We start from the raw sequence: 26,671 nt of genomic DNA on the forward strand, positions 1-26,671 counted from the left end.
GGCCATGGGCAACAGAGCCTTGATGATAAACATGTCTGCCTAATCTTTTCCTTGAAGCACTCAACCTTTTCCCTTTGACAAGACAGTATGGATTTAGGTAAGCAAGAGCATCACCTCTGGGCATGGTGCTGCATATGTACCTAACTGCCAGCAGGCCCTTGCAGTGTCACTTGTAGCACATTGCAGCACACTCCTTTTCATGGTGGTGACCAGCTGTGCTGAGAAGCGTCCACAGCCCTCAGGCACAATGCTGCTCTTTTCTGAGCAGTCCCCTTCTCAAAGGGCTCAGAGAAGCCATCCTGGTTTTCATCCTGACCAGATTAGCTTCCATCTTCCCTCTCCTCCTCTTCTAATAGACCACTTGGCTCTTGGTTCTGCTTATCACTTGCTCCTGTTACTCAAAGTTACTCAAGTCCAAAATTTTAAGACAAAACAGATGCCCATGAAAGGCTCCTCACTTATGGGCTTGCTAGTTGGAAGATACTCACAATGCTATTGCCCAAATCTCAGTATTTACCGGCTTATGTGGAAATTTGATCAGCTGGGCCCGGCCATACTGAGTTCTCAAAATCTTCTTCACTATTACGGACTAATAGGTTGGACCCAAATTTTCTTGGGACAAATGACCAGATTTGACCAACCATGTTTTTCCATTTTCTTTCTCCTCATTAGATGTTGCTATAATTTTCTTTTGAACCCCAGTTCTCTTCTGGTGGATCATTAATATTTCTGTCCTGACTCACTGAGGATGTCAGTTGCTCCATAGAATAAACCAAATCACTGTTTTCTTCCAGAATCTGACTTCTTCACACCAATCATAATAAATTTATTGAGGGTTGTTTTAATGATTAGCACATGAGTCAACTTGGATTCCTCCATGGGTTTTGCTTTTTTGTTGTTTGGGATATAGCTATAATTTTTGTTGATTGACTCTTTATCCATTAAATATATCAACTTTTGAGGGTTTTATGATTGTTTCTCTGAATAGATAATGTGTTCAGATATACTGATTTGAATCTTTGCAGATTTTTCTTTTAAGTCATCAGTCATTGCAGAATGTAGATTTCTCTGGCTGTAACTAAAATGTGCCTTCTGCTCAATTTCCTGAATTAAATTCTAAGGGGCAGCGTGGTTTAATAGCTTCGTTTCTTTGATAAGGTGGCATTTCACTTGGGGGCTTTGATTCAACAGCAACCCTGACAATAATGGTGGCTACTAAGCTGAATGGAATCAGTGGTAGGCAGGTTGGCAAACTACACAGTATTGCATAAATCATCACAAAGTCTTACAGGCCACCTGTTCCTAGCACATTTCCCAGAGGCAGCTCCTCTAGATGTTCCAGTTTCCAGTTCCATGCATTTTTTTTTGGTCTTTTTGCCTTTTTAGGGCCGCTCCTGTGGCATATGGAGGTTTTCAGGCTAGGGGTCCAATTGAAGCCGTAGCCACCAGCCTATGCCACAGCCACAGCAACACCTGATGCTTAACCCAGGGATCGAACCCGCAACCTCATGGTTCCTAGTTGGATTCCTTAACCACTGCACCACGATGGGAACTCCCTCCAGTTCCATTCTAAAAAGATCTGGGTTCTCCATAAGACAAAAGGTTTTATGGGGATTTGGGGAAGGACATCTGGTGGAGCTGGGAGACCTAATGATACCTGCTGCAAAAGCTCACACCAACTGTCCTTGGTCCATCTTTCCTTTATTTTTCTTCTTCAAGTCATGTGGAATGAAACTTACTTGTTTCCCTCCTAAAATACAGGTTTAGAGGTCACAGTCTCCATCTGTTGCTCATTTCCTCTTGACTCCTCTCCCCTTGGATTTGTTTCATGGACACTCCCATTTGGGGAAAGCTGAAAGGTGCCTGCCCCTGAACTGCTGCCAACTTCCCCAGGAGTCTTTGTCTCACATCCTCATGTCAAATTTCTTCTTTCTTTCTTATTTTTTTTTTTTTTATTTTTAGGCCACATCTGTGGCATATGGAAGTTCCCAGGCTATGGGTGAAATTGGAGCTACAGATGCTGGCCTACACCTCAGCCTCAGCAACACCACATCTAAGCCACATCTGCGACCTACACCACTGCTCACAGCAACTCCAGATCCTTAACCCACTGAGCAAGGCTAGAGATTGGACCTGCATCCTCATGGATACTACTTGTATTCTTAATCCAATGAGTCACAACAGGAACTCCTCAAATTTCTCCTTGAGTAAGAGATCATGGCTTATTCTAGAGAAAGCCTTAGCACAAACAGCAAATATGTTGGAAATAAGAATTATCTTCTACATTTTGTCAAAGCTGTTCCCAGTGCCTGAGTTTCTTGTTCAAGAGAGTCAGGCGTTTGTCTTCTTGTGCACATTAATTTATCCAATCTCTCAGCTATAACATCAAGAAAGCTGTAACATTTCTGATACATTCTAGCAAGTACAAGTGGGGATATGATGGCCACCAATAGTAAATGGCATTGTTCTGAACTTCAGTATCTAAATAACTTGCTTTCTGGGCTTTTTTATTTATAATATTTTGTCCTAAAGAACTTACTATTTTGTTAAGTTTCTCTTTGTTTTTTTTTTCTAGACAGCATCATACAAACTACATATATTTTCCAGGATCAACTTTACAAGTAAAAATTTCTTTTCTTTTCTTAATAATTCTAATTTTCTTAGACTGTATAGTCGTGTAATAATATCCTAACAGGTTTTCAAATGTACTTCCTTTTTGATGCCAATCTTTTGACTAGACTTTGCCAAGGAGCTCAATTCCAAAGCCCTACCCATCCAATGCACTGGTAACCACAACATTTCTTTGATCTGGGAGAAGTAATGCAAGAATTATTAATATCCTCCAAGCCAATGCTTCTGTCAGGTCAGATTCTTACCTTCCTTGGTTAGAATCTGGACTCACTTAAAATGTATTCTCTCTCTCTCCTCTTCCTTCTAGGATCTTAGAAGTAAAAGAGTCCCTGTGGAGAGCATTAATATCTTCTAAAATATGTGTCAGATGAGAATAGACCTTTTGTGGAGTGAATTTTGATACCACCATCAAATAATCTCTCTTACTAATCACTGAAACTAGATGAATGGTTTTGATCAGGACTTGTCACAGAACTTTTTGTATCTGCAGACAGACTCCTTCCATCATCTCTACTACAAGGATCCCCCTACCAGAGATGCAACCAGCTGTTCATACTTCAGAGGAAAACTCCGTATGTCCTAGAGAGTGAATTGGATTCATCAAGTACTCTTCCTTAGTTGGGTAGCTGAAGGGCAGGTGTGGATTGACCTCAGGCTAGTCAGAGATCTTTACCTGCATCTAAGCCTGGACAGCCTGACTTTTTTTCATAGAGTAATGAGATAGAAATAGATTTTGTAGTGATCCTTCACATCTGCTCATTTTCTCTGCAGTCCACGTACCATTACCCTTCCTCATTCATATCTTGACTATTACTGATTCTTTGTCCTTCTATGGGAATTTTAGAATCAGGATATCAATTTCCTGCTTGCCAGGGAACTGCCATTGCTAGATATAAGACGGTCAGCCAAGAGCAACAAGACCCAAAACACAGCATGCTGATGTTGGTGGTGTTTCTCTAGAGTTGAATCATCTTATCCAAACTGTTGAACCCTGTAGCCATTTTATTTCTTGGGATGACTTCAGACCCTTACTCGGCTCCAGCTGTTGGCCCCCAGCACACTACATATGAATGAGGCACAAAGGCCTCCGGAGATTTAGTCTGTATGTTCTTGTCATTGGGAGACTTATTGGCTGATAGACCTTTCTGCTGCCAAAAACCTGCTTATTTTTAAGGCCTCAAGAAATGAATCAAACATCTCTGAAGCTTACCGGCTATTGGGCTAACAGACTAGGTGGCTACTTGATATTCTCCTTGGCAAAATGACTCCTTTGGAACTTGAAACAGGTATCTCAGCAGTCTCTTCTGAGGGAAGAAGGCTAAACTGACCTAACAGCCAGCCCACTCACTCAAGGCTAGCAGAGGATGCCCTGTCATGAAAATTGGAAGAAATAGTACCCACCCATGAATAGACCAGTTAAACTTTTTTTCCAAAAATTCATAGGCAGAGTGGCGATGTCCCTTAATGACCAACAACTGTCTTTTATAAAGAGTGGAGACATAAAGCCATAGGGTATAAGGGTACCTATATGAGATGAGGTTAATTGGGAAAATCTTAGATGCAGAGAAGGAATAGAATGTCTAAAACCTCTTGTTTTCCTATCTCACAGCCTCCACTTGTCATAAATGGATTGCATGCATACTGGCCAACATTTGGGGAAAGAGGAAGACTACTTCAGTAATGCTCTACTGATTTATAGGGATAACGTATAGGACTGTAAGAGTTGAAGTTTTGTGGTTTGGGAAGTGACTTTATTAGGAGGGGCAGTGATCTGAGAGCCATTGACTAACATCAAACTCTTCTGCCTTTGGGTTGACCCAGATCTGCTGAGCCAGGTATCTGTCAAACAACCTGTGGAGGAAGGAAATGAGCTACCATCACCTTCCAAGTCTGTCTTTCTTCAGTGATGTTTAAAAATCTACTCATGAAAGTATTCTTCTCTTTACCTCCTAGAAGTGTTTTTTAAAAACATCTCTCATATCTAAATCTTTAGTCCATTTTGCATTGCTTTTGTATGTACAGTATAAAATTGAAATCAACATGGTGTATGTATATGTGTGTGAATGAATACATATTTTCCTTTATGGATACCTAATCAACACAAAAGAATTCATTGAAAACCCTCTCTTTCCTGCATATACTGCCATTGTAGTGGCACATTTGTAAAGTGACTATATGTGTAAATTAGCTTCTTTACTCTCTTGATTTATTCATCTTTTCTTCTGCCAATATCAGACTCTTATTCAGTGGTACTTTATCATAACTCCTGATATTGTTGGAAGACAATTTGCCAGGTGTCTCTCAGGTTTCTGCATGTTTTACAAGCATAGGAACTAATTACCATTATTCTGGTCTAACTTTTCAAGAGTGTTAGTAAAATGAACAGTCTTAGAATAGACAGTATTTTTGTCCAGAGCAATGGGCAACTTGGCTTATAGTCTCAGAAGACAAAGGTAGTATATACCTCTGGAGCGAAGAGCAAGAATGTTCACTGTCTGTTATAAAAGACTCAGGTTCTATAAGCTCAGGATTCACCTCCTCCTGTAACACAACCTTCTGCATATGCTGATGTCATCTGGACCTCTTTGCATCATCTTGTGAGAATTAGGGCTTAGGGAACTGACACAAATATGCTCTTGCTTTGGATACTTCTATTCTTATAAAAAAAGTCCTGATTCAAAAATAGATGCTTGTGTGATTTTGTTACATGAGTGATGCTAGCCTAACCTGACAGTTTCCTTCCTTCAGTAGACTGGATCATAACACCAGGCTGAAAGGTGAAGTATAAGATTGCAAAAACATACTGATTTTCAGGGAAGTGCATAGAACAAACCAAAAAGAACCACCAAAATGAATAAGCAAGGGAGATATCATTCTATCTACAAATGCAATATTAACCCATGTTTTGAGTGTGTGATTATGTGCTATGTCCAAAATATACAAATTGTATGGTAATATTTTAAGTAAGGTGAGGCATATTTGATATCCCAGATTTCATATTCATTGATCTTTTTTTAAAAAATAAGCAAAATGATTATCACAATAGTAATAAAGAATGATATCTAAGCATTTCATTCTCAGAAATCAAGAAGTAATGGTGGAGCAATTTCATGGAATTATAAGTGATTAGATAAATGAGATTTAGATTTGTTAAACATACCCGGTGTTAACACTATGTAGTTCTTTTTGATTAATTTCATCATACGTCTTTTTCTATGGTTGGAGGATATCCTTATCCATCTTGTCTAGATAAAATATCCATAGATTCTCGAAGCTAAAGAATGCCAAGATCCAGTATTAAATTTAAAAGACCAAGTGTTTCAAAGCAGTGAGTGAAAGTTGGCCCCATGTCTGATAAAAGTGCCATATAATAAAGTCCTTAAAAATTGATGTAAAAATTCTTGGAGTTCCCATCGTGGCTCAGTGGTTAACAAATCCGACTAGGAACCATGAGGTTGCGGGTTCGATCCCTGGTCTTGCTCAGTGGGTTAAGGATCTGGCATTGCCTTGAGCTGTGGTGTAGGTTGCAAACATGGCTCGGATCCCCCGTTGCTATGGCTTTGGCGTAGGCCAGCGGCTAAGGCTCCGATTCGACCCCTAACCTGGGAATATCCATATGCCAGGGGAGCAGCCCAAGAAATGGCAAAAAAAGACAAAAAAAAAAATTGATGTAAAATTTTTAAGAGTTAAAGCAGATAGTTTGGGGCCTATTCTCCTGTTGATTTAATTGGTAAGGAGACAAGGGGTTAGTATTCCCCAACCCTGTCCCCACACACCACTAAACCGAAGTGTTCTTGCATTTTTCATTTCATACCAGATCTTGACATCCTTTTGAATTTATTTTACATACTTGGGGAACATGAATACAACTTCATGCTTTCATCCTTTTATAAGAATTCATTATGTGCATTAACTGACAGCTGTGAAATTATCTGCCACTTGTCTTAAATAAAAGCAAGAAAATTCAAAATAGATGTGCATTCTGTACTTAGGCAAATTTCACAGAATCTTCTTTAATTCAAATTTCTCTAGACACTTCTTTTAATATGGGCTTAAAGTACAGTGAATATGTTCAGTCATTACTACATATTGAGTGTCTGATGGTTTTTGAAAGCTCAGGAGGCATTGTACATTTTTCTCACTTGTTTTTAGTGTAACTAGGTTTGGCAGCTCTATATGAGTTTCTGCATCTTAAAAAAAATCTCCATTTCTATTGCATTTCATTGTATATTAATGTTGTTCTTTAAATTGTTTTAATATTCATTCTGCCATTTAAGTCAAAGTTGTCCAAAAAGAAATGACTAGTGAGCGCAACATTTCCAGCCATTAAAGCTGGAGCCACTTTTTAAAACATCTTTTTTGGTTACAAATATGGAAAAATAGCTAGTGGGAGAAGTAGGCCACTTAGGAAGAGTGTCTGTGAAACTATAAATGGTCATTTCTAGATACAGGCCTTTGTTCTATTTTTCAGAAAGATAAAGAAGATCTGATTAGAGCAAAAGACAAGGACACAGAGTTTAAGGAAAACCAAACTGTATAAAATGAGTAAAAGTGAAAATTCATATCCTTGAAATTCAACCATGGAGACTTCCATCTTCTTTTCACTATTATTTAGGTTTTATAGCAATAAATTGCAGTAAAGAAAATAATAGCTCCTCTGTAGAATAAAAGATTATTCAACCCTTAGTTTCAATTGCTTGGGCAAAATCTTCCTTTGGAACATGATCACATGCTTTACCAAATTAATGTGTCCTTTAATATATATAAATATGTCTAATATAGATATTAGACGGATAGATGGATAAATACACACATAAGAGGTATTCTCTTAATAATTAAATTAGCATAAAGATATAATGGGACGTCACTCTTTTTTTTTTTTTTCATGGGAACACACGTTTCCAGTATGGATTACTGGGCTATTTAATAAGTACATGTTTAACTTTTTTTTTTTTCTTTTTAGGGCTGCATCCATGGCATATGGAGGTTCCTAGGCTAAGGGTCCAATTGGAGCTACAGCAACATAGGATCCAAGCTGTGTCTGTGACCTATACCACAACTCACGGCAACACTGAGTCCTTAACCCACTGAGAAAGGCCAGGGATTGAACCTGCAACCTGATGGTTCCTAGTCAGATTCATTTCTGCTGCACCACGAAGGGAAATCCAGGGACATCACTGGTTTTTAACTGACTTCTTTTACTCTGGTTGGTCAACTTATATTTACCAAAATGAAAATGTAGGCAACTAGCCAATTAAACTATTTAATATCTTGTGCTTCCAAGATTTTCTTTGAGAGGTTTCAGTCTGCCCTAGATGATCTGCTGGTATAGTAACTTAAATCACCACAGTATACTGTTTCGCTTCAGTATTTACCTCAGTTTGTGTGTTTATGCATGTTGTCTAAGAATTAGTAATTATGTTATTCTTGTAGCTATTTTACTATGATGATAATAATTATTGCTATTATTATTAATGAGGAGAAGACACAGACAAATAATTCCAGACAAATATATAAATGTAACCATAGTAAGTGCAACAGAGCAGAGGTATATTTCACTGAGAAATATAAGGGGATGTAATACTTTTGGAGAAATCATGGATTGTTTTCAAGTGCAAAAATCTATTTAAAATACATCTAAAAGATGATTAGGTGTTAATTAAGTATTTGCAGTTCCAATGAAAACACTATCAGCATTTTTCATGAGGTTTGACAAGCTGCTTCTACATTTTTTTTTCCTTTTTGGCCACATGTGCAGCATGTGGAAATTCCTGGCCCAGGAATCATACCCATGCCACAGCAGTGACCCCAGCCATGGCAGTGACAATGCCAGGTCCTTAACATGCTGAGCCACTAGGGAACTCCAAGCTGCTTCTACAATTTATTGGGAAAAACAAAGTGTAATAAGAGCCATTCTAATTTTGAAAAAGGACAGGAATAAGTTAAAGAAGCTTGCCCTATCAGATATTAAAGTATAATAATTAAAAATATGGTATTAGCAAATGAAGAGGTAATTAAAACAGTAGAACCGAATAGAAAACCCAGAAAGAAACCTATGCTTGTAAGGAAGTGAAATAGGACTCAAGGTGCATTATAGATCAGTGTGAAAAGATGGACTAGCTATAAAGGCTTCCTTCACAGTCAATTATCTTTATTGGAAAAAAATGAATATATACTTAGTATCACATATATTTTAAAACTTTAAAAACAAATTTTAAATTTAGGAAGAAAATTGGAGCTCCTGTTATAGCTCAGCGGATTAAGAACCTGACTAGCATCCATGAGGATGTGAGTTTGATCCTTGGCTTTGCCCAGCGGGTTAAGGATCTGGCATTGCCATAAGCTGGTGTAAATCACAGAGGTGGCTTGGATCTGGCATTGCTGTAACTGTGGTGTAGGCAGGCAGCTGCAGCTCCATGTGGTCCCTAGCCTGGGAACTTCCATATATAGCAGGTGTGGCCCTAAAAAGAAAAAAAATATTAGGAAGAAAATATAATATACTCTCTTCATAATGTTGGTTAAATAAGGCATAAAACAGACTTTAAAGAAGAACATTAATAAATTTTATGTTGTAATTTATAATAATTTATATTCATATAAAGATATCCTAAGGCTAAAATATAATCTTAGATTGAGAGATATTTCCAATAGTTTGTGTGCATAATTTATTTGTAAAAACTAAAAAATAAGGAGAAAAAGTCAACCCAATAGACTAACAAACACAACATTTAATTGGGTAACTCGTAGAAGAGACTAATAGACATATAATTTATGTTTATGCGTTTAAATATAACATGAGCTCAAATTTTCTATTATCAGGCACATGCAACTAAAAACCTAGTAAGTTTTATACTAAATGATAACAAAGATGCAAAGAAATGACATCTGTTTTATTCTGCTAAGGAAATATAAACTGTACAATTACTTTACCCAGCAATAGGATAATTCCTCAAAAAATTGAAAATGCATATACAGTGAATGTTGTAACATTCATTTGTACCCAGTATATATATGTATACATACATATATATATGAGAAATATACTACCTTGTTCTTATCAACATTTGTTTTATTACTTTAGAAAAGGAAGGGAGGAAACAAAGGAGGGAGGAGGTAAGAAGAAAGGGAGGAGAGAAAGAAGGACATTTCAAACCCTAACTGTAATATTTAAAAGAATAGATGAGCACATAATGTTATAGTCATACATTAAATATCAATCCACAATGAAAATGGATAAACTAGCTCCATATATATAAAAATAGATGAACTTTTCAAGTAATATTGGGTGTGAACAGGTGAATTGCATATGAACATATACCATGCTATTCAGTGGCATCTACCATGAATCCATTTACATAAAGTTTTAAAAGTGATTTATTGCTTAAGTGTGTGTATATGTGTATATGTGTGCGTATTAAATGTGTGGAATTGATTAACCTTCAAATCAGAACATCCATTATCTGGGTCTGAGAGTGGGGAGGAAGAAGATATGATTTGAGTGACAGGGAATCTATCCGCAGTGTTCTCTTTATTATATTGATTGATGTATATTTGCTTGTTGGTTGTATTCTCTAGCCCTTTTCTGTAATGTCTAACAGGATGTGGGAGGTAAGGACTTCCCAGACAGAGGCACTGGTGTACACACAGGAAGGGGCATGAGGCTTAAAGAAGGTGGAGCCCATCAGGGGCAGATTTTGAGACGAGGCCCGATGAGTGATGCAGGTCGAAGACCACGCACAACACACAAAGCCTTGCTATTGTGCTTAGAGAGGTTTGTTCTCAAAGTCACAGGGAAATTTTGAAAGAATTTAAGTAGAAAAATTATGGGACCATATTTTTCTTGTAAAACAATGAAGTCCCAATTGTATTGTTTAATAGTGTTTTTCTTCTGCCTGATTTTACGGCTAGAATCTAAATTTAATCATATATTTGAGATAAAAATATAATCAAAATTTGTACTGTCCTCTGCAAAAGCAGAAGCCCTACAGAAATATAGGACATGCTTGTGTTTTCACTAGGGATTTTTCAGGACAATAGATATTCCTAGAAAGCAATAGATTACTCACGTAAGGTTATTCGTTTCCCTGGCACAAAGGTTTTGTCAAGAGTTAACATACTGAATATTTTCCCATAAAGCTAAATACTGAGCAAAATTATTGTCTCCCTGGTGTCATTTAAGTATTAGTACTAGGTTTTATTCCAGAATATTAGGAGAGGTGGTATTTGGATCAACTGTTAAAACAGGATTTTTCATGTGGTTAATTTTTATAATTTAAATAGGCATAACTTTTTAAATTAGACTGACTACTTTTCATAGACCAGAACCGGGCAGTGGAGGGGGCGGGGGGTTGTATCTTTTTTCTTCAAATACTACCACTTAGGGTGTTCTGCATAAATAAGTAGTTGCTAAAAATGTCGCACATTGCCCAAAATTTTAGAAGAAATATTTCAATCCTCAAGTCAGTTGTATAGTATTTTGGGGAAATGACACTGCCTCATTGCTTCATAGAACTATTTTCATAACTCCTGCTTTAGTTTTCTCGACAAGAGAAATAAATGCAATATGGACTTCTTAATGACTGACACATTCTTCCTATGGAGCTGAAGCCACTTTGTTTTCTAAGTCTTATTCTTCCTCAGCAAGTGAGCAGCTCTGAGGAATACAACAAGACAATGTTCATGATGAATTATCCCATCCATCATTAGAACTCTCAGTGCTGTGGTGCTCTTGTAATAGATCTTTGGTGCAAAGGCACCATCTTGATATATTACCCAAAAGGTAGGTTCTTCTGAACAGGGGATTCAGCCTAAGAATCTTGCCAATTGTTTGGAAATGTAAATTTTCAAAATGACACCTTATGCCAGACCCAACACCAATAACAAACTACCAGTTACATAAAAGGTGTGAAAACATATTTTGGAATGCTACATACAAATATATAATAATGAACAACTGTACGATTCTAGAACTTTAATACATCTGTACATCTAATGAAATTTGTATTTAGAACAGATGTTTTAGAGTTTGTAAGCAATCTTTTTTTTTTTTTCTTTTTAGGGCCAAACCTGCAGCATATGGAGGTTCCCAGGCTAAGGGTCAAATTGGAGTTGTAGCCACTGGCCTACACCACAGCCACAGCAACGCAGGATCCAATCTGTGTCTGCAACATACACCACAGCTCATGGCAACACCAGTTCCTTAACCCACTGAGAAAGGCCAGGGACTGAACCTGGGTCCTCATGGATGCTACTCAGATTCATTTCCACTGAGCCACAACGAGAACTCTGTAAGTTTGTAAACTATCTTAATTTAAATGTATTTGGTCTTTTTCTCTTACAGTAATTACTTCTGCATATGCGCAGTACCTCAGTGTAACCAGCAAAATCACGTTTAAAATATAATGTAACAAAAATTACTGCCGTTTTTTTCATTATATACTGTTACCTTTTCGTCCTTTGAATATCAGTTCCATTGTATGTAAATGGTTGTTTGCTCTTATTAGAAAATAAATATTGATTCTTAAAGGTTTTCATGGAATTAAGACCTGTTACAAACAGTTTATTTTATCAGACAGGCATCATCCTTAGCATACATGACTGAAGATCATTCCTACCCATAACTATAGGCATTAAAGGAATATAGTTAATCTTCTTTCCAGTAAGTGTTATTAGTTTATTAAGAAATAGATGCTACTGAAAATTAATTATTGTTTTTCCTGTACATTCAATATTCTCTTTTACTATGAATGGACTTTTAATTAGGTCCAAGCTACTTCCTTTACCTTTATTTAATTGCTGACTACAAATTAAGATCATTCTAACACCAAGAGTGTTGGTTTTGTGCAATATTCACGCAAACCACACAAGTTTGGTTGAGTGCTGAATCCTTCAGTGCATCAGATTTATTTTGAATGCTTTTATTAATAAAAGATTCAGAATGTCACATACCAGTCAATAAATACCACTCTCTTTCATATGGATCAGAAACCCCAGTGATGGGAAAATAATTATCCCACTAAATTCCTCTTGACTCCCTCACCGCCCCATGGCAAGTTAGTCTGGAGCAGAAAACAAAGAATTCCTCTCCGTATAGGAAAATGATAGCTCTTCAACAAATAGAGCTTCCAAAGATAAAATAATGAAAAGAAGGAAAAGGCCCCAAATGTTATCCATATATCTATATTTATATCTATATACATATGTGTGTGTGTGTGTGTATATATATATACATATCTAATATGTGTGTTTATAAGGGCCAGATTCCTTAAGGCCCTACCTAACTCTAATTTCTTTCACACCTAACATTTGATATATATTATGCTACCTAGGTGATTTATAACTTCCAAACATGCAGTAATTTAATAAAACATTTTAAAAGGATAGCGCTACTAAGCAATATTTTCCTTCCCTGAGGTTTTTAAATGCCCATTGTCCTTTTAAAAAATATGAAATGACTATAAAAGTAAATAAAGATGTTACTATTAAATTCTAACAACTTCATACAGAAAATACTTTTTTTTTTCTCTTAGATCAATGCTCTCCTTTTGTTTATTGTAATAAAGGGCATTATATCCTTTGGGCAATGTGCCAACATTTTATGCATTTATGTAATCACAGACCACAAAAATATTGTTTTTTACTGATGTCTATTTTTGCATAATTCCCATAATTACAAAATGAACTTGGGTCTAATTGTTCCAATAATTTAACACCATTTGGGTAAAATAAAATTTAAAAAGCAGTAAGTTAAAAAAAGATTAAATATTAAAAGAAACAGATTTTAAACTCCGCATAAGTAAAAAAACTCATTCAAAATTTGACTCCAATGTTCTTATCAACTATCATAGATTGTATAGAATAAGGGCTTTTTAGTTCACATCAGATGTAGAAATATTGGTGGCATCAAAAAGGTTTTTGTGTGTCCTCATAAAAAGATGAAAAAATTCACTGATAAATTTCTTACCAACCATTTCTATGAAAACCGTAATATCTCTCCTAATTCTTATAGAATTCCTCAATGAAATCTAAGAAGAACACTCTGGAACATGGCTATTTGTTAACATTTTCTGCAACTTTTTATACTTTCAGGCATCAGATATCCCTTTGCTTCCTTCTTTCTTCACAGAGAAAATACTCTGAAATTCCTCAAGATAAGCCACCTACCTTCCTGTCTAGTCCCTCCAGCTCAGAGCAAGTTCTCAGGGTAATGACTTTTGTGCCATGTTTGGTTGTAGCTCCTTTTTGGTCCACTGACCTATAAATTCAGAAGATAAGGTACCCATACATACACTTTACACACACACACACACACACACACACACACACACACAAGGTGCATTTATTTTTGGAATATAAACTCAAAAGTGGATTTTGAATCAAACTTTTATTATTTTATTTTGCAAATTATAGCAGTTCAAACTTGGATTAGTGTACCACATCTTCAACAGAAATAGCTATGATTCACCTCTTATAATTATTAACAGTCTCTCTGAATTGCATTTCCCTAATTCCTAGAGAGACATTTAATAGGTCTGAAAAATTTTACATTCATAGTTTGCACTTTCATCACTTTTCCATTTTTGTGTTATTTGTCCTTTTATTCTTTTATGTTATTTAATAGGTACAATTTATACATTTCTATTTTAATTTATATATAATTGACATACAGTGCTGAATTAGTTTAAGGTGTACAGCCTAATAATTTCATTTACGGACATCAAAGATGATTGCCATGAACATCCATCATTCCTATAGATATGAAATAAAAGGAAAAGGATATTCTTTCTTCTGATGAGAATTCTTAGGATTTACTCTCAACACCTTTCATACATAACAGTGTTAAGTATATTAATCATAGTTTACATTACATCCCCAATACTTATTTCTACATTTCGACCACCTTCATCCAGTTCCCTGTCCCCTCAACCCCTGTGGCCTGTAGCCACAAATCTGATCTCTTTTTCTATTAGTTTCTGTGCTTGTGGGTTTTTTTTTTTTTTTTTTTTGAAGTAGGATTGACCTAAAACATTGTGTTAGTTCCTGGTGCCCAGCATGGTAATTTGATAGTTTTATACATTACAAAATGATCACCATGATAAGTCTAGTTATCTTTTGTCACCATACAAAGATATTATGTTATTAATAACTATATTCCCCAGGCACTGTATTTCATCCCTGTGACAGTTATTTCGAGACTGAAGATTTGTACCTCTTTTTTTTTCTTTTTTTTTTTTTTTTTTTTTTTGTCTTTTTTGTCTTTTTGCCATTTCTTGGGCCGCTCCCGCAGCATATGGGAGGTTCCCAGGCTAGGGGTCTAATCGGAACTGTAGCTGCCAGCCTATGCCAGAGCCACAATAACGCAGAGTCTGCGACCTACACCACAGCTCATGGCAACACCAGATCGTTAACCCACTGAGAAAGGGCAGGGATTGAACCCTCAACCTCATGGGTTCATTAACCACTGCACCACGACGGGAACTCCCAGATTTGTACCTCTTAATCTCCCTCACCTGTCTTACTTATTCCTTCCCATCCCTCACAGCCCTGGCAACCACCTGTTTGTTCTCTGTATCTATGACTCTGTTTCTATTCTGTTATCTTTGCTCTGTTTCTATTCTGTTATCTTTGCTCTTTTGTTTTGTTTTGTAGATTCCATATATAAGTGAAACTACGCAGTATTTGCCTTTCTCTGACTTATTTAACTTAACATAATACCCTCTTCATCTATCCATGTAGTCTCAAATAGCAAAATTTCATTCTTTTTTATGGCCGAGTAATATTACATTGTATACATATCACAGTTTCTTTAACTATTCATCTATCAACAGACACTTGGGTTGCTTCCATATATGGGCTACCGTAAATAATGTCAGAATGAACATAGCAGTGCATATATCTTCTCATATTAGTGTTTTGTTTTCCTTGGAAAAATACCCAGAAGTGGAATTACTGCATAGTATGGTAGTTCTATTTTTAATTTTTTTGAGGAAACTTCATACTCTTTTCCATAGTAACTATATCAACTTGCATTGCCACCAACAGTGTCCAAAGTTAGCTTTTATCCACATCCTCTCCAACACCTGTTATTTGTTGTCTTTTTGGTAATGGTCATTCTGGCCTGTGTAAGGTGATATCTCATTGTGGTTTTGATTGGCATTTCATCTGATGATTATTGATGCGGGGCTTTTTAGGTGTTTTGGGTGTTTGTTGGCTATCTGTATGTATTCTTTGGGAAAATGTCTATTAATTTCTTACCCATCTTTTAATTGGGTTGTTTGTTTTTTACGATGTCAAGTTGTATGAGTTCTTTGTACATTTTGGATATTAATGCCATATAAGATCTACCATTTGCAGATACCCTCTCCCATTCATTAGGCAGCCTTTTCATTTTGTTGATATTTTCTTTTGCTATGCAAAATCTTTTTGGTTTGATATAGTCTCATTGTTTATTTTTGCTTTTGTTGCACTTGCATGAGGAGACAAATCCAAAAGAATACTGCTAAAATTAATCTCAAAGAGATTACTGCCAATGTTTTCTTCTAGGAGTTTCAAGCCTTACTTTTAAGTTTTTAATTCATTTTGACTATTTTGTTGAGGATTTGTGCATCTATGTTCATCAGGGATATTGGCCTATAATCTTTGTGTGTGTGTGTTCGCGTGCAGTGTCTTTGTCTGCCTTTGGTATCACTGTGATGCTGCCCTTCTTTCTATAATGAGTTAAGAAGTGTTCCTTTCTCTGAAATACTTTAGGATACTTTAGGAAGAATAGGCATTAACTCCTATTTAAATGTTTGGTAGAATTCACCTATGAAGCAATTTTTTTCTGAACATTTATTTGTTGAGAGGTTTTTTTTAAAACTACTGATTCAATTTAATGACAGGTAATTCATGTCTTCATGTCTTCATGTCTTGTGTTTCCTCTTGGTTCAGCCTTGGGAGATTGTACATTTCTAGGAAAATAACTATCTCTTCTAGGTTGCTGATTTTATTATTATGTGGTTGATTTGTTCTCTTCATTTATTTTTTTCCAAATTTTTGGGAGCTGTCCTGTGCTGCAAATATTGCACTGAGGCTGTTGTTTTTCTTTATTTCTTTTAAAAATAGAATCTTTTATTTTAATCAAAAAGGTATTAAATAATAATTAATAATAATAATTAATAATAATTAAATATATTTTATTTTAAATTCTGGATTTTGCTCCCTTTCTAACTTTAATATATTTTCCTCAACCCAAAGTTTATATAAGTATCTCCCTATTAATTCTAACATTCTATGATCTCACTTCTTATACATATATTTTTAAACCAGACTTATAATCTATCTGGTGTTCATTTTGTATATTTTCAGATACAAACTCTAACTGCTTTTTTTCAAAAATTAAAAATTTCAGCAGCATTTACACAATAAAATGTTATTTTTCTCAATAAAATGAAGTTTATTGTAATCTTATTTTAATACTCTTATAAGCATATTCTGGTAATAGACTGATACCCTCTTATGTTCATTTGTCTCTTCAGTTGCTAATCTTATAATCTGTGAGCATTATCTATAGGGGAAGCATTTTCCCCTTCTCCTCAATTATTAGTTTTAAAATTATATTGGAAGTCATTTCATAATTATTCTTTCAAATAAACTTTAATTTCTTGTCTGTTCCAAGAAAAAAATCCATTTGAAATTTACATCAAAACTTCACCATTATCAAATACATTGACATACATGTGCATTTTATATACCTCCATTAGTCAGTTTATGAATATTGCTGCATAATATAATTATTGATTACCTTTTCCTATGTTTTTATGTTTTTTCAATTATTTTCAATATCTCCTTCTATATAATAAAAGTGGTTTGACTTTTTGAGTGCTTAGAGACTCCACTTTTTGCATGATTTTGATAATGGAATTTCATTAATTTCCATATAATTTTTAATTTATTTTAATCTCTCTACTCAAAAAATAGATATATAAATACTGTTACTGTTACTTTTAAAATGCTAGGAAGAGATAATTAAATTACAAATGGGATATTTTTTGTGGAGAGAGCAAAGTAATAAAGTAACACACGTTTTCGTTGGTTAAAAAAAAAAAAAGAAATTAGTGTTTTTTCAAATGTGGGAGTTTAATGAAGATTCTAACCTAAATTGATCTTCATGCCATTTCTGCCTAGTGGTGAGCTGAGATATACCTAATAAAGACTTAAAGACCTAAATTATCCTCAAATAATTCCAGGGATTCTGCTGCTCCCTCCCCGAAAGAAAATGGAGGAGTAGCAAGAGGACGAGGAAAAAGAGAAAGAGGGGGAGGAGAATTCTCAATATAATTATCTAGCTCTCACATGGTAGTATATGAAAAACCTGCATATTTTACCCAGAGTCATAATCACTCACTTCAGCCATAAAATAAAAAGGGAAATATAGAAATAGAATCAATCAGGGAAATGTACCCATAACATCACTTATTTTGACAAGTGTTTCTTCCAAGGGAGCAAATTAGAATAAATTAGCTTTAAAATAAACCTGTTACTAACTATATGCTTTGAATCACTATGTAATTGTTTGAATAAGTCAATTTAATTTGAGAGTGCTTGTGCCAAAAAAATAAATAAATTTAGTCCTAGAAAAATTAGTCTAACTATCAATCTCTATAAGTGTTTAGTTATCATTAGAGTATCTACTATACTAGCATCTGCTCATAAAATCATGACGTTAGTTAGTGCCCTACAATTATGATTTTGTTCAGAGAGAAGCATAAATCCAAATCACAGAAAATACTTTCAAATCAAACAGAAAATGTTAAAATGAGAAAAACCAAAGCATAAATTTGGGGGATATTGTCTACTTATCCCACCTTGGTTATTTTTACCCCTTTGGAGATTGTGATTATTTCCTGGAGCTCATATCTTTTTAATAATGGTTGATTGGACTAGTATATGGCAGTATTGATATATACCTATATAATACTATATATAGTATGTGTATATATATATTTTATTGTAGTAACTTAGCGATATTACTTCTGCACCTGTAAATAACTTGAGTTCAGAAACCTAAAGGAATGGATACTATTTTGCAATTCATGGTGGTAAGGGGTAACAACTGATGGTTCTTAGGAGTTTTACATATCATTATGGGTTGTACTTTATTTTAGCATCTTCTGAAAATTATTTCCAGTATTTCCACAGTAAAAAAAAAATCAACCTTCTTATTGTCTTATCTTGGACACCAGCACCCTCTTCCCCCATTATACTGTCAAATTATAAAACAATTCACTGCAATAACTAAAACACTTTGAGGTCATATTTAACAAATATGATCTTTAAGTTACATGACATGTTATAGAGTGAGAATTAGATGGAATTTTAAGACTACACACAAGTTGTTTTGAATGAATATGTTACTTTGAAAACTATAAATAAATTATGTTTTAGTCAGTATAATTAATTAAGATTTACAGTTAGAGGAGAGCAATTTTATAATGACATGTCAAACAGTTAAATGATGTGTGTGATGGAATCAATATGATTTGTGTTGTAATTTCCCTGATAAGCGTATATTTACTTAATGAATATCTTATGAGTCTCCAAGTTCTTTCCATGTATTGACTCAATTAATTTTTACCCCCAACCTATAAAGTAGCTGCTAAGAGTATTAAGCTAATTTTGTAGATGAAGAAACAGACACATAGTTTAAGTAACTTGTCCAAGATTAAACAAATAATAATTCATTCAGAGAGAATTAAATTCAGGCATGTGGTTATGAGGACCATACATTCTATACTATAATTATTCTCATCATTATTGATTCAGAGTGGAAATTGTAGACTCTGATGGCATGTGCCCTAGAAATACAACTGTCATCTCAGAATGAAAGAAATTAATTATACTCCAAAAGAAACAGATAATCACTCTAATTTATTACAAAAGAAAGGGTAAGAGCTCACAAGATAATAGTTCTTTATGGAAACCTCTGTGATAAGAGAAAGTTAAATATCATTGTGAATAGAAAAGTGTTACTGTGTAAATTACAATCATGTTATGAGACTTTCTACCCCAATGTGGAAAATGACAATATGAAATCTTTGCACTAGGAGAATTAATGAACTTAATCAACTGAGAAGAAACATGTATTAATGTTTAATTGCGTATGACCTTAATATTTAAAAGTCTTAATTGGCTTCACAATTTTTATTCATTCATTCAACAGATGTATATTTGACATTTGTAATGTATCAGATGCTGTTCTAAGTACTGTTGTTACCTTGATGAAACACAGAGCTTTTCCTCTTGCAGTGTTTACATTACTTTGGTGTGTGAGGAGTGGGAATAAACAAGTTAATATAAAATCACAAATGAACAAGTTGATTTTGAATAATGAAGATAATAGAAGTTTAACTTAGATTGGGTAGCCAGAGGCTTTCTTTAAGAAGGTGATATTTGATCAGAAATATGAAAATGACAAGAATCTAGCCATGCAGAGTTTGGGGGCCAGAGGATTTCAGACAGAGGATTCCACAAAAGCAAAGATTATGAATAAGAAATGAGTTTGGAATGCTTTACATTCTTGCAGAAGATCAGAATGGATGAAATGAAGACAGAAAGGCAGAGAGAGATAGGCTATGAGGATTCAAAGAGGTTGAACAGAACCAGATGGTGTAAGGCCTGTGGGACAGGATGAGAGTCTCGAGTTTATTTTCTGATCATGCCATAAAGTCATGGACAGGTATGTGTGAGTAAGCATAGAATTTCCACTTTGAAACAAAGACCAGTTTTGTTTGTAGAAAACAGTATCTCAGAGAGATGAGAATGGAATTACGGAGACTAGTTAGTGGGCTATTGCAGTGGTGAAGATAATTGTTTAAGTAAGATGACATATCCTATTGTTGCTGTAAGAAATTACCATAAACTGGAGTTCCCATCGTGGTACAGCAGAAACGAATCCGACTAGGAACCATGAGGTTGCAGGTTCAATCACTGGCCTTGCTCAGTGGGTTGAGGATCTGGCATTGCCGTGAGGTGTGGTGTGGGTCACAGACGGCTTGGATCTGGCATTGCTGTGGCTATAGTGTAGGCCAGCAGCTGCCACTCCAATTTGATCCCTAGCCTGGAAAACTCCATATGCCCTGGGTGCAGCCCTAAAAAGACAAACAAAAAAAAAAAAAAAAAAAGAAAGAAAGAAAAGAAAGAAAAAGAAATTACAAATTGAGCAGCTTAAAGCCATGGAAATGTATTATCACATAGTTCTTGAGGTTGGAATTCTGAAATGGGCATCACAGGACTGAAATTAAAGTGTTAGCAGAGTATGTTCCTCCGGGAGGCTTTAAGAAGTAATCTGTTCCATGCCTTTTCCTCTTTCTAGAGGCCACCCCAATTCTTAGTTCATGGCCTATTCCTGTATCTTCAAAGCCAGCCATGTCAGCAGGAGTCTTTCTCATACTGCTATCTTTCTGGTTCTCACTTTCTTATCTCTCTCCTTAGTATATAAAGGATACTTGTGAACCCATCCAAGTATTCCAGAAGAACACTCCCCTATCAAGATGTACTTACTGATTAGCAATCTTCATTCTATGTACAACTTGAATTATTCTTTGCCATGTAACCTCACCTACTCACAGGTTCCACAGGTTAGGACACAGACATCTTTGGTAACCCGTGGTTCTGCCAATCACTGAGAATCACACTGCCAGTGCCAGTGTGGAAAGATCAGACTCAGAACACAATTTGACAGGTGAGCCCATGGGATTTACGGATGTGTTGCACATGGAGTAGGAAGCAAGAAAACAGTAAGGGAAGATTTCTAAAATTTTCAGTCTCAGTGACTGGTGATATCATTTACTGCAAGTGGGCAGCTCATTATTATAAGAGGCTTGATGGGGGAGGTAGTTAAAGCTGGTGATACACATTTTGGAGAATTCAGTTTTAGGAATTTGGAAATTAAGTTTTTATTTTTTCTTAAATATGTTCCATTCAGCCTTCTACTTTGCAGACCATGATACTAGTAAATGAATTACTCGTCACCCTTTTTTTCATTTACTTGATTTTAAAAAATTTGTTTTATGTGTGACTTCATATGTAAATTTTAATTATTAGATGTTAAAAAAGAATACTTCAATTTGGAAAAGAAACAATGCCCTCCATCACTCATGTGTTTTGACAATGTAATAAGAAATCTCTTACTCGATTTGCTATTTCACTCTTCAATAATACAGAGCCTCAGCACAGTCCTGCTAGAAGAGTTGCATTAAACCAAGGAATGGATAATTACTCCTCTGACTTTTAAAGGAAAATTTTAATCCGCTCCATTAAAAAATGAAATTAATTCTAGTAAATGAAGTCTTTAGAACTTCTAAAACCGAAGTTATCTGTAGAAAGAAGTCACTGCTCTGAGATTTTTAAAATAATTCACCCAATATTTAAAATCTCACATTATGATCATTAACAGTAGGTAAGCAATTTACATATATTCAAAGTGTATGCTTAACTTGGTTGAAGAAGCACATGTAATCAAGTTGGAAGGATTTTTTATGACTTTTCAATCAAACTCCTAGAAGAAAACATAGGCAAAACACTCTCTGACATCAACATCATGAATATTTTCTCAGGTCAGTCTCCCAAAGCAATAGAAATTAGAGCACAAATAAACCCATGGGACCTCATCAAACTGAAAAGCTTTTGCACAGCAAAGGAAACCAAAAAGAAAACAAAAATACAACTTGCAGAATGAGAGAAAATAGTTTCAAATGATGCAACCACCAAGGGCTTAATCTCTAGAATATATAAGCAATTTATACAACCCAACATCAAAAAAAGCCAATCAATGGAAAAATGGGCAAAAGACCTGAATAGATTGTTCTCCAAGGAAGATATACAGATGGCCAGCAAACACATGAAAAAATGCTCAACATTGCTGATTATAAGAGAAATGCAAATCAAAACTACCATGAGATACCACCTCACACCAGTCAGAATGGCCATCATTAATAAGTCCACAAATAACAAGTGCTGGAGGGGGTGTGGAGAAAAGGGAGCCCTCCTGCACTGTTGGTGGGAATGTAAACTGGTAGAGCCACTATGGAGAACAGTCTGGAGATACCTTAGAAATCTATACATAGAACTCCCATATGACCCTGCAATCCCACTCTTGGGCATCTATCCGGAAAAAACTCTACTTAAAAGAGACACATGCACCCACATGTTCATTGCAGCACTATTCACAATAGCCAGGACATGGAAACAACCCAAATGTTCATTGACAGATGATTGGATTCGGAAGATGTGGTATATATACACAATGGAATACTACTCAGCCATACAAAAGAATGACATAATGCCATTTGCAGCAACATGGATGGAACTAGAGAATCTCATCCTGAGTGAAATGAGCCAGAAAGACAAATACCATATGATATCACTTATAACAGGAATCTATTATCCAGCACAAATGAACATCTCCTCAGAAAAGAAAATCATGGACCTGGAGAATAGACTTGTGGCTGCCAGGGTGGGAGAGGGAGGGAGTGGGAGGGATCAGGAGCTTGGGCTTATCAGACACAACTTAGAATAGATTTACAAGGAGATCCTGCTGAGTAGCATTGAGAACTTTGTCTAGATACTCATGTTGCAACAGAACAAACAGTGGGGAAAAAAAATGTATACATGTAAGGATAACTTGATCCCCTTGCTGTACAGTGGGAAAATAAAATTAAATTAAAAAAGAAAGAAAGAAATGTGGAGCATATATTATCTTGTTAAATCTATAGGAAGACTTCTTATTACATTATTTTCTTTGTCTCTCTCACTTTTAACAACGTTAAAATAAAAAATTAAATTCAACATAAAAAAAAGAAAGATGAAAAGGCAGATACAGGAACAATGATCAGTTTTATGTGTCTAAAACTGCATTCCCTAACTGACTTGACAGAACAGATTGACTAGCAATAGGAGTAAGTAGTAGTTCAGTAAAGGATGTTGCCGCTAATCATGGAATTCCAGAAGGCTTGAGTGACCATGGATCTGGGTGTCTCAAAGACTGATTGATAGTAGATTGGGTGAGAGGAATAGAAGTAGAATACCTTCGTAATTCAAGAAAATATTTTTTAATTGACTGAGTTACATAAAGTCTTCAGTGTGGAGGATGGCTGTGCTTATCTATGTGAGTATTTAACCACCACCATTTTCATGGATATTGGCCATGTCTATAGGTTTACAGTTTTATTTAACTACCTTAATGGTTTTTGTTTTGTTTTGTTTTCCCACAAAAGCAATAACATGATTTTGTTTATATAGGTTTAGCTATGGATGATTTATCTTCATAAATTTAACTGTTTTCAAAGTACATACTAATAATTTTATTCAAGTTTTTTCAATTTATAAGTAAAATCAATTTGGAAAAATTAATGGTAACTATCGGGGATAGTTTTTGTGAAGAAAATGTAATTTACATTATCTCATAAGTAAATCTACTTACTCCAACAAAGTTACTAAAGGGTAGTGTGTACATTTTTAACAAACTCTGCTCTTGTTACTTCTATTTGACAAAAAAATAGAATTTGTGTAGTAAATATTAACACACAGTAATTACACACATGCACACACAAGCCATTTTGTTACCTTATGATTGCTTTCCATTTCTGGCTGTCATGTAATAAGTGCATCAATCAGATTCTCAGTAACTTGCCGTGTAACAGTGTATTTGCCTCTCCCAGAGAATTGTGCTGGTCTGGTGCCTCTTCAGGTCAGCTCCCTTCAAGCAGTGACTTGGGCATCCTGCTGTGGCCTTCTTATGACTCTTTCCTAATCACCAAGGGCCTTTATGGTCTCTTAGCAGAGGAAAAGAGGTGGACAGTGGAGCAAGAATACCAACTCTTTAGTGCCTCAGCCTGGAAATAACACTTAATTTCCTTGAATAAATTCAATTTCTTTCATCTAAGTGTGAAAGGTTTGGGAAAGATGCTTTTCCTGTCTGACCAGTAAGGGAAAAATGAAACAAGATGGGTGCCCACATAACTTATTCTCTGCCACAGTGATTATTATGCCAGGCAATGTGCTAAGTAATTTTCGGGCATTATTTCACTTCATTTTCCCCCAAACACTAAGACTTAGGTACACTTTTGTTTATACACTTCAGGTTAAGATAACAAGGCAAAAAATATTCAGAAATTAGTGGCTCCTCTAATAAGTGAAGTTTTGATTGAAATCTAAACATAGCTGAATTTTAATACTAAATTTTTAATGTAACATTTAGTGTTTCACCATACAAACCTTAGTTTTCAGAATATACACTTTAACAAACAAGTGATATGAATCGTAGTTAAACAACTCTGCCCTGTATATACTGGATTTTTAATACCTATTAATTATTGGAATTATTTTTTAATTTGCATTTTTATTTGATTACAAATTATGTCAAAATTGATATTCGAGCAGTTATTTTATAAACTTGAGCAACATTTGTGTAACTGTATGATTAGTTAGGTTGCAGGGATGACCAATTGGTCAATTATTTAAGAGCTCAATTTTAATTAACCGTGGTGTTATAAAAATATCCCATTGTAGAAACAGTGGTTAAAAATGATTTAAAATATCTCAAAAAATGCTGACATTTTAAATTGCACAATATTTTTAGTGGATCAGAATGAAGAATTAAAATCTTGCAAGCTGACTACGAAATATCAAATTATTCATCTTGTACCAGAAAGATGAGATAAAAACAATGAAACCAGCATCAATAAAACTCTAAATTGCCCCAGGAGACCATAAACAAAATATTTTATTTGCTAGTGTCTCTATAGGCTTCTCTAGCTCTTAAACATGAATTGTGATAAATACAATATTTAGAAAAGTGATGAAGTATAAAATGTTCAATCAAAAATGCATCCTATGGCATTCCCTGGTGGTTCAGAGGGTTAAGGGTCCCATGTTGTCACTGTAGTGGCTTTGGTCACAGCTGTGGTGAGGGTTCAATCCTTGGTCTCCGAACATTTACATGAATGCCATGGGTGAGGCCAAAACAAAAAAAAAACCTTGAAAAAGACAAATACCATATGATATCACTTATAACTGGAATCTAACATCCAGCACAAATGAACATCTCCTCAGAAAAGAAAATCATAGACTTAGAGAAAAGACTTGTGGCTGCCTGATGGGAGGGGGAGGGAGTGGGAGGGATTGGGAACTTGGGCTTATCAGACACAACTTAGAAAATAGATTTACAAGGAGATCCTGCTAAGTAGCATTGAGAACTTTGTCTATATACTCATGTTGCAACAGAACAAACGGTGGGGAAAAAAAAATGTAATTGTAATGTATACATGTAAGGATAACTTGATCCCCTTGCTGTACAGTGGGAAAAAAAAAAAAAGTTCCCCGGTGGCAAAGCTGGTTAAGGATCTGCATTATCACTGCAGTGGTGCAGGTTCAATCCCTGGCTCAGAAACTTGCACATGCCAGGGATGTGCCCCCCACCCAAAACCAAAGTCCAACGTAGAATTAATGATTGATAATTCCACAAACAGATTTAGCAATTGATCTTCAAGTATGACTTTTACATGGAGTTTACTATAAATATATTATTATTTTTTTCTTTTTTGGCTGCCCCGGGGCATATGGAGTTCCCAGGCCAGGGATCAGACCTGAGCTGCAATGGCGACCTAAACCATGGCTGTGGCAACATCAGATCCTTAACCCACTGTGCCGAGCCAGGGATGAAACCTGCGTCCCAGAGCTCCCAAGATGCTGCTGATCCCATTGTGCCACAGTAGAAACTTCAAAATATTTTCTTTTCTTTTTAACCTTTTATTATTTTTTCTACTGTACAGCATGGGGACCCAGTTACATATAAATGTATACGTTCTTTTTTCTCACATTATCCTGCTCCATCATAAATGACTAGACATAGTTCCCAGTGCTACACCACAGAATCTCATTGCTAATCCATTCCAAAAGCAATAGTCTGCATCTATTAACCCCAAATTCCCAATCCACCCCACTCCCTCCCCCTTGCCAACCACAAGTCTATTCTCCAAGTCCATGATTTTCTTTTCTGTGG

This window comes from Sus scrofa, chromosome 8, assembly GCF_054392235.1.
Source record: "Sus scrofa isolate SSC_HxYL_T2T_F1_AM1 chromosome 8, Sscrofa_HxYL_maternal_Yorkshire_Landrace_v2.0, whole genome shotgun sequence".
NCBI lineage: Eukaryota > Metazoa > Chordata > Mammalia > Artiodactyla > Suidae > Sus > Sus scrofa.